Genomic DNA, 10,124 nt, shown 5'->3' on the forward strand with positions numbered 1-10,124 from the left:
GATGATGATGATGATGATGGTTAACGTCCACTGAGACCAAATTGGTCTATTGGACCTATAATTTTCTTAGTTTCTAATTCTCTGGCTCCTCGTCTTTCTTGGTGAGATTGGTGTTGTAGCTTTCTTTTTTTCTCTACGGTCTTCCAACATTCTTTATCTTGCATCTCTTTCATCTCTTTTGATTCTTGGGACATTGGTGTCTTAGCTTTGTGATCCAATGTGTTCGTCTTTTTGAAGATAGTCGGAGAAGAAGTTTGGTCTAGGAGATCTGCATCACTTTTAAATGAAGATTTATTTTGTGTGGTATTCGATTCCTCATAACTGTTGATGCTTGAGGGGTTGTCCAGTTCACTCTTTTATTGTTGGGCAGGGCTTTCCCCCTGCTTGTCTTGAAAGATGTTTCTCTCTTGCCCGATTTCTTGTGATTCAGAGTTTTCTCGAGAGTATTCCTCTTTGATGACAGTGTAGTGTTCTCTCTGTGCTCCTTCCCACCATGTAGATCTGTGGTGATTTTTTCTAGCATAATTTTTCTGGGAGGCTTTTGGGCAATTTTTGGCTAGGTGGCCTGTCTCAAAGCAGGATCGACACCTGAAGAGGACACTTTCATAATCGAGTTTCTGATTCCACACATAGTCTTTACTTGTTAGATGTATTTCAGCTGGGAATCCGGCACTGAAGTCCATTTCCACACAGATGCGTGCATAGGTGGTTCTGGCATATTCCTCTGTTTCTGGGCACCTGCAGTAAAATTTTCCAATTGCATTTCCAATGGCTTTTAGCGAAGAGAAATTCCAGAGATGCAAGGGTAGGTTTGGCAGTCTCACCCAAACTGGTGTTGAGGTTATGACTGTTGTTGAGGGATCGAAAGATGGGTTCCATGGCCTCATGAATAGGCCTGATTTTTCCCAAAACCAAGGGCCGGAATCTAGAATACATTGTCTGCTTTCAGGGTTTTCAAAATCTACTATAAAGAAACCCTTAGCACAGGGATAGATATTAATTGCATCAGGGATTAAAGGCTTCCATACCTCCGAGATCCAATTGTGTAGAGCTGTTAGCCATGGCCAAAAACCATTGAATTGACATTAGAGCACTTTCAGAGAACTTCAAAGCCTCATCGAGTGAGGCCTGGACCACCTGGACAATGGGAGCTGGGGCTTCACTCACGATATGGGCTGGAGCCTGCCCCCCAGAGGTGGACGGAACTGAGCCAGTGGTGATTTTTGCGAAGCTGGGAGCCATCTGGAGAATGCTCTCGCGTTGTGTATAAAAGATTGCTGAAGAGAAGGCCAAAAGAGCTAACCAAATCTACGATGATCTAACATATATTGCAGATCTATTCAATAACTAAATTGTACACCGCAGCAAGAGCCACAGATCTACTCATGCAAAAATAGAAGAAAGAGTAGAAAACACCTCCAATAACTAATAGCTCACAGATCTGGGTTCTTCTTATGCGTATCTGGGTTCTTCTATATGGGTTCCAAGTTAGTGTCTTGGTTCAGCAAGAAACAAAGTTCAATTGCATTATCTAGAGCTGAAGCAAAATATGTGGCTACTGCATCTTGTTGCACACAATTAGTTTGGATGATGCAAACCTTGCAAGATATTCAGATCACATGTACTCCACCCATCTCCATTCTATGTGATAATACAAGTGCCATCAGTATTTCAAAGAATCCAGTCATTCACTCCAAGACCAAGCACATACCCATCAAATATCATTTCCTACGTGAACAAGGCTTGAACAAAAGGTCAAATTGAAGTATGTTCCCTCCAAAGAACAGGTTGTTGATATATTCACTAAACCACTGCCCAGAGAGACATTTGAATATCTCAGACAAAAGCTAGGAGTAGTTTTTGCATCATCCTACTATTAAATCCTATTTTCTTCAAATAAAGGAGGTTATATGTGAGTTACATGAAGCGTAGTCGTGTACATATGCTAGTTTCTATGGGTACAATCACGTATATGTTGGTTTGAGGAAAAGTAGTGGGCCAGACTCAAGAGAAGAGTGGTCTGATATGGTTTAGTGAATTATCTACTCTGCTTGATGATGGTTACAATCTATTGATGACATGTGGAAATATATTGGCTCTCATAATTAGTTGATAACTTGATGTATATATGATTGATGATGATGCCTTGATAACTCTTTTGATATATGAAATGATCAGATCTGATAATGAACATCTGACACAGGTTCAGGGGGAGCATATAATGCATTTTTGGCATTACCTTAGAATATATTGGTACATATCCACATAGTTGTTTTCTCAGGTGGAACAAGTTCAGGGGGAGAACATGTTTGCTGGTCTGGATGCTAATTAACAAATGCTGCTGATATAGTTGCTGATGACTATCATGGTCTTGTTTAAGATATTTAGTCTCTGTTATATATGTCATGTATATCATTTAATGTAAATGTCATGAAAAGACCTAATTTGTAACCCCACTATGCATGGGACAGATGATGTAATATTTCTTGTATAAACAATTGGTATATCCCCACTTGGTTGGGTGGATATGTCAAATTTGGTATATCCCCATTTTATTGGGAGATGTATGTATGTATGAGTCATTGGTGATAGGAAGGTCATTTATGTATAGAATCATGTTCTTCTTTTAGAACATCTTTTTGCATACTTTGCTTATGATTAGGGGGAGCATGGACTCGATCATGGGAGCTCAATCAGCACCTTCAGCATATTAGAGAATTCATCATGAACTCAGGGGGAGCATGACCCTTTGCCCTCGATGTCAAAGGGGGAGAGTGACTTGGTGTGGTTGTTGTTGCGATCAAGTCCAAACGGGGAGATTGTTGGCATTATGATGTATGTGTTGTACTTGATGGCAACCCACTTGTAGCATAACAACAACTCACTTGTATATGGTAACTAGATGAATCTATAAAAGAGATATCAGATGTGACAGAAAGCATGACAGTAGTGTTTACATATGTGATGAAATGTAGGGCATCTTCAAGGGATCAATTCAGAAGGAAACTCACTCAAATGACAGATCATTGTACAACAGGTTAACAACACAGAGTTACAGATCAGACTTCACAGGATGAAGAAAGAGAGGTACACACAGGTTCATTGTATACAAGTCGCATATATGTACACACGCACTTTCACAAAAGGAAAATCACGTATACCTTGGAAAACTAAGCTTTTGGTCCGAAGTATTTAGTCCATGGTATTTTGATCCATGGTATTAGTCCAAGGTATCGGGTCCAAGGTATTGACCCTAGGTATTTGGTCCAAGATATTGGTCCTAAGTGGTTTTGATCCATGGTATTGAGAAATGCCTACAAACTATAAAAGGAGGAGAAGATCATTAGGCCAGGGTGTGCAAGTATCAAATATCTGATGAAGTGTGAGATCTAGTATGCAGGTTATTGGGTTATGGTGTGTTGTTGGATCTGAACCAAGGATGAACCTTAGTAGATGATGAGGAACTAGATCTAATGATGGATCAAGATCTTGAGGCATACAATGAACTACCGTTATGTGTTTTTTCTCATGAATATTCTAGATCTGAATACTGACGCATATATTATTCTGTAAATGATATGATCTGGGTATGACTGAAGTCTGGAATAGCTATAATTTTTAAATCATCATTTACATATATGTACGCAGGTTGACTTTAGAAAAGGGGCATATGCACGTTGGCTCTACATATCAAAGCAGCGTATACATAGGTTCTCTTTGAGGAAAGCGTGTATGCACGTAGGTTCGACACATGGAAGTAGTGTATACCTTATAAAATATGTTTTAGTTACTTTTGTTTTCTATTGCAATGTTTTGGGTTCTGGCTTGGGTTTTGGTTACTATATTCTGGTGATAGCATTTTGAATGATCAGATTGATGGAGTTATTGATTGATTCGGATGTGGTTGGTTCAAAAGGAGATTGGTTGATACAAATATATTTGATGATTAAATGATGTTGTTAATGGATCCAATCTGAAAATTTATGAAACATGGTCCCTGGAAGAGGAGAGAAGATTATAGCCTTCTGTAGGCTAGCACCTACGTACTAGTTAACATATCAGTTAGTAAAAGAGCTAGGGGGTTGTAGCTCCCTTCCAGTAGAAGTTGGAGAAAAAGAGAAGGTTGTAGCCTTCTGTGGGTAGAAACCTACATACTGGTATAACACTGCACCAGTACAAAACTTGTAAACAAAATTTTCTTATTATTAAAAGAAGACAAAAACTATTTCAGTAGGTGGTTTTCACCCATATTGGGTTTCAACCTTATATCTTGGTGTTCATGTGTGTTTCTTATGTGTGATGCTTCATTCTATATTTACTGCACTGTCCAATGAATTCCTGATATACTGGTTAAAGTTCAATGCATGATAATTTGGGTAAATCAAAATATCTCTGCATATATGCTGGTTGTTGTTAGAAAATTATATATTATGGAGCAATGGAACACATAAAATATTGCAGAAATATAAACATAGAAAACGCATAAAAAAAGAGAGACATAGATATATGTGGTTCACCCAGTTTGGGCTATGTCCAAAGAGAAACAGCCAGTCCTTATTTTATTATATTATCCAGCAAACTGAAGAGATACAACCTACAGTAAATCCGTTGTAACACCCTCTTCGCTCTCAATCTCCTCTCTCTTTCTTACTTAGTATATAGATCTACATAGACACAATACAATTCCCTCATATATATAGTGAGGGGTTGCCTTCTAGGGGAAAAACGCTAAATTAAACATAACTTCTACCGTCAGATCATCTGCCTAATGAACAACCCAGATTGACTAGAAATTACTAGACTTTTACAAGGCAATTTTACATCTATTTTTAGCTTGGGGGACATTGCCCCTGAACCCCCGTCGGGCGACCACTGGCCCCCGGACCCCCCAGCGGGGGGGGATTAGCCCCCCTGGACCCCCGCGGGGGGGATAAGGCCCCCCCCGCATGGAGGGGTGTATAGTCTTCCTGGGGTATACATCTAGCTGAAACCTTTGAATATAGAAGATAATCAGGCTCCACACCTAACAATCTCCCACTTGGAGATTGATTATAGCAACTCCACCGCTGCTTCATTTGCTAAACAATGACTCCACTTTGGACCTGGTTGTTTCTCATCTTCTTCATCATACTTGAAGACCAATTGAAACTGAGCGAATTCTCAGTTTCTCACTGGTTACAACTTTTGTTAGCATATCTGCAGGATTCTGGCTAGTGTGTATCTTTTCCAGCTTCAACTGTCCATCTTCCAATGCTGACTGTATGAAATGGTACTTGAGATATGTATGTTTAGTATTGGAATGAAATGCAGAGTTCTTTGCAAGATGTATGGCACTTTGGTTGTCACTGTATAACCTGCCCAACTCCTGCTTCTTGCCCAATTCATCTAGAAACCTTTGTAACCAAATCATTTCTTTACTAGCCTCTGTAGCAGCCACACACTCTGCTTCTATTGTTGAAAGTGCAACAACACTTTGGATTTTTGAAACCCAACTGACAGTTGTTCCACCTACAGTAAACACATACCCTTTTGTTCTCCTCCTGTTATCTCTATCACCTGCCATATCTGCATCAACATATCCCTGTAGAGCAATGTTTGAACCACCAAAGCATAATGCTTGATTTTTGGTACCTCTCAAATACCTGAGAATCCACTTCACTACCATCCAATGTTCTTTTCCTGGATTGTTCATGTACCTTCTTACAACTCCCACTGCATGTGCAATATCAGGCCTTGTGCAGACCATTGCATACATTAAGCTTCCAACTGCTGATGCATATGGAACTTTAGACATATGAGCCATTTCTTCCTGAGTCTTGGGACACGCCTCCTTACTTAAATTGAAATTGCTAGCCAAAGGTATACTAACTAGTTTTGCATTTTGCATATTAAACCTTTTCAACACCTTTTCTATGTACTCACTTTGAGATAATGTTAATTTGTGATTCTTCCTGTCTCTAGTTATTCTCATACCAAGGATTTGTTTTGCAGCACCCAAATCCTTCATTGCAAATGAGATTGCCAATTTCTTTTTGAGCACATTTGTTTCCTGCATGTTAGAACCTGAAACAAGCATGTCATCTACATACAATAACAATATAATATAGCTACCATCATTTTTCCTTTTGAGATAAACACAATGATTAGAGTGACATCTAGTATAACCTTGTTCAGACATAAACCTGTCAAATTTTAGATACCACTGCCTTGGAGCCTGTTTTAAGCCATACAAGCTCTTCTTCAACCTGCACACTAGTTTCTCCTTCCCTTTTACCTCATATCCTTATGGTTGCTGCATATATATCTTTTCCTCCAAATCCCCATGGAGAAAGGTTGTCTTTACATCTAACTACTCAATATGAAAATCTTCAGCTACTACTAGACTTAAAATAGTTCTGATTGAAGTCATTTTAACAACAGGAGAAAATATTTCATCAAAATCAATGCCTTTCGTCTGTGGAAACCCATTCACCACAAGTATAGCTTTGTACCTCTATTTTCCTCCATCTTCTTCCTTCAGCTTGTAAACCCATTTATTCTGCAATGTTGTTTTACTTGCAGGCAACCTGACTAAGTCCCAAGTCTGGTTATGTGCTAAGGATTCCATCTCTTCTTTCATGGCTTGCTCCCACTTCTTCCTGGTTTCCACCTGCACTGCTTCTTCATAGCATTCTGGTTCACCAGAATCATTCAACAATACATAATATAATGAAGGAGTCTACTTATCTTGGTAGATATTCTAACACCACTTTCAGGTGTTTGAAGTGCTTGTTGTTGTTGTGGTTGTTGTTCTGGCCACTGATCATTTTGATTTTCAAGCACCATCACTTTTCCTGTGATATCGTCAAGCACTGTGTATTCTCTATTTTCTTTTTCTTGTTTCTTTTCCTGCAGCTGATTCTTATACAAGACCTTTTCATTGAATATTACATCTCTGCTCCTAATGATTTTTTGATTTTCATAATCATATAAGCGATAACCAAAATCATTAACACCATATCCAATAAAGGTACATTTCTTTGATTTTGCCTCAAGCTTTGTTCTATTTTCTTTGTTAATGTGGACAAAGGCTTCACAACCAAAAGTCTTTAAAAATGAGTAGTTTACCTTTTTACCTATCCATGCCTCCTCTAGAATACCACCATCCAAGGAACTTGAAGGCCCTCTATTTATTAAATAAACAGAAGTATCTATAGCATCTGCCCAAAATTGTAAAGGCAATCCTGCATGCAATCTCGTGCACCTTGCATGCTCCATGATTGTCCTGTTCATCCTTTCTGACACACCATTTTCTTGTGGTGTTCCTGGAACTGTCTTCTCTCTGTGAATTCCATTCTCTGAACAGTACCTATCAAACTCTTTGCTGCAATATTCACTTCCATTATCTAATCTGAGACACTTCAACCTTTTCACTGTCTCATTTTCAACCAAAACTTTCCATTTCTTGAAAGTATCAAAAAAATCATATTTATTTCGAATACAATAGATCCAGGTTCTTTTGGTTGCATCATCAATAAAAGTAACATAATAACGAGAGCCACCAAGAGATGATACCTGAGAAGGTCCCCATACATCTATATGCACAAGCTCTAATTTTTCGCTCTTTTTTTCTTTCCCAACTCTAAGGAATCTGTCTCTCTTCTGTTTTCCATAAACACAATTCTCATCGAATTTTAAATCAACATGCTTCAAACCTAGTAACAAATTTCTTGAGTGAAGAATATGCATCCCCTTCTCACTCATGTGCTCGAGCCTATGATGCCATAATGTTGTATCTTCTCCTATAGAGGTTAAAGCATTAACAGAATTAGAAATACCATTGCATAAATACAATGTGCCAACCTTTTCTCCTTTCCCTATTACCAGGGATCCTTTAGTGACCTTCCAGGGTTTATCTGTGAAGGTAGTTATGCAACCTTCACCTCCCAACTGCCCTGTTGAAAGCAGATTTTTCTTCAGATCTAGAACATGCCTTACCTTCTTCAATAGCCATTGATTTCCATTTTGCTATTTTATGAAAGTTGTACCCATTCCAATGATTTTATAGGGTTTATCATCACCCAATCGAACTTGTCCAAAATCTCCTTGAACATAATCATGAAAATGTTTCTTATCAGGTGTGGCATGGAATGAGGCCCCTGAATCTATCACCCAGGCATCAATGAAAGAATCAAAGCATATTGCAACACATCACCTGTTACATTCGCTTCATGATTAGTTTCTTGCTATGCATCTCCTTATTTTCCCTTCTGAGACTTGTCATCTTTCTTCAGGTGTCCTTTCTTCCCGCATTTCCAGCACACTATCCCTAATCTGGACTTGGATCCGCCTTTTCTTGACTTACTGTGATATCCTGGGCTCTTTCATCTTTCCATTTTTCTTCCCCTAGTCTCTGCAGTCAAAGCATTACCTGATGTCTCACCGGAGCTTTTCCGTCGCATCTCCTCACTAAGGATTGCACCAACAAAATCATCAAACTTTAAAGTACTAGATCCAGAGACAGAGTTACTAACAGCCATAATTAAACCATTCCAACTTTTTGGCAATGAGCACAGAAATAACAAATCCCTAACTTCATCATAAAAATTTACCCCTACAGAACTTAATTGACTTGTAACTATATTAAAATCATTTAAATGGTCTGCAACAAATCCACCTTCTGACATCTTCATATTAAATAAACGCTTCATAAGAAATACCTTATTTGAGGCCGAGGGTTTTTCATATAGTTTGGCCAATGCCGACATTAAACCTTGTGTTGTCGTTTCCTTTGAAATATTAAACACTACCGACGCTGCTAGGCACAGCCGTATTGTTCCAAGTGCCTTTCTGTCCAGAATATCCCATTCTGTGTTTGTCATACTCGTCGGCTTCTTTGTCTTTCCACTCAATGGTAGGTACAAATCTCTCTGATACAGATAATCTTCCATCTGCATCTTCCACAACTGGTAGTTTTGGCCGTTGAATTTTTTGACCCTAAACCTACCATCTTCTGCCATTGCTCCCACTCAAACAAGGAACCCTTCTCTCCTATGATTTTATTAGCCAAATGGACCTTCGGCTCTGATACCAATTATTAGAAAATTATATATTACAGAGCAATGGAACACATAAAATATTGCAGAGATATAAACACAGAAAATGCATAAAACAAGAGAGACATAGATATATGCGGTTCACCTAGTTTGGGTTCCATCCACGAAGAAACAGCCAATCCTTCTTTTATTATATTATCCAGCAAAATGAAGAGATACAACCTACAGCAGATCCGCTATAGCACCCTCTTCGCTCTCAATCTCCTCTCTCTTTCTTACCTAGAATACAGATCTACATAGTTCCAATACAATTCCCTCATATATATAGTGAGGGGTTTCCTTCTAGGGAAAAAAACCCTAAATTAAACATAACTTCTACCGTCAGATCATTCGCCTAATGAACGGCCTAGATTGACTAGAAATTACTAGACTTTTACAAGGCAATTTTACGTATATTTTTAGCTTTGGAGACACTACCCCTGAACCCCCACCGGGGAACCGCTGGCCCCCAGACCCCCCAGCCTAGGGGGATTAGCCCCCCCGCACCCCCCTGTGTGGAGGGGTGTAAAGTCTTCCTACGGTATACATCCAGTTGAAACTTTTGAATACATAAGATAATCAGGCTCCACACCTAACAGTTGCATTAAGTACAGTTGCGTATACACGCTAGGTCACTAAGCTGAAGTAGTGTATACAAATCAGATTTGAAAATTAAATTATTGATCTGATAATACTAATTCACCCCCCCTTCTCAGTATTATTTCCAACATAATCTTCTTTGACTTAGGTTCTTTCACTTCTTTAATAATGTGGGATTCTTCCCTATTCCTCTTGTCCTTACTACGATTAGGAAAATTGGTTCTACAGTTTCAAAGTTCATGACATCCATAGCATCTTATCTTGTCCATGTTCTTCCTTTTCTTTGGAGGACTGAACTTTTCATATTTTACTTTTCTTCTTGTCATCACATTATATGCTTGATTTTTCTCACTTGGTTAAACATCAATCTTTGCCTTCAGTCTGGTTTCTTCGATCTTACAGAGTGACTATAGATCTTGAAATGCAGTAGTCTCTTTCTTCCCATATAAA

The sequence above is a fragment of the Pinus tabuliformis genome, chromosome 5_1 (genome assembly GCF_031772625.1).
Source record: "Pinus tabuliformis cultivar Carrire ecotype Pingquan chromosome 5_1, CPIR1, whole genome shotgun sequence".
NCBI lineage: Eukaryota > Viridiplantae > Streptophyta > Pinopsida > Pinales > Pinaceae > Pinus > Pinus tabuliformis.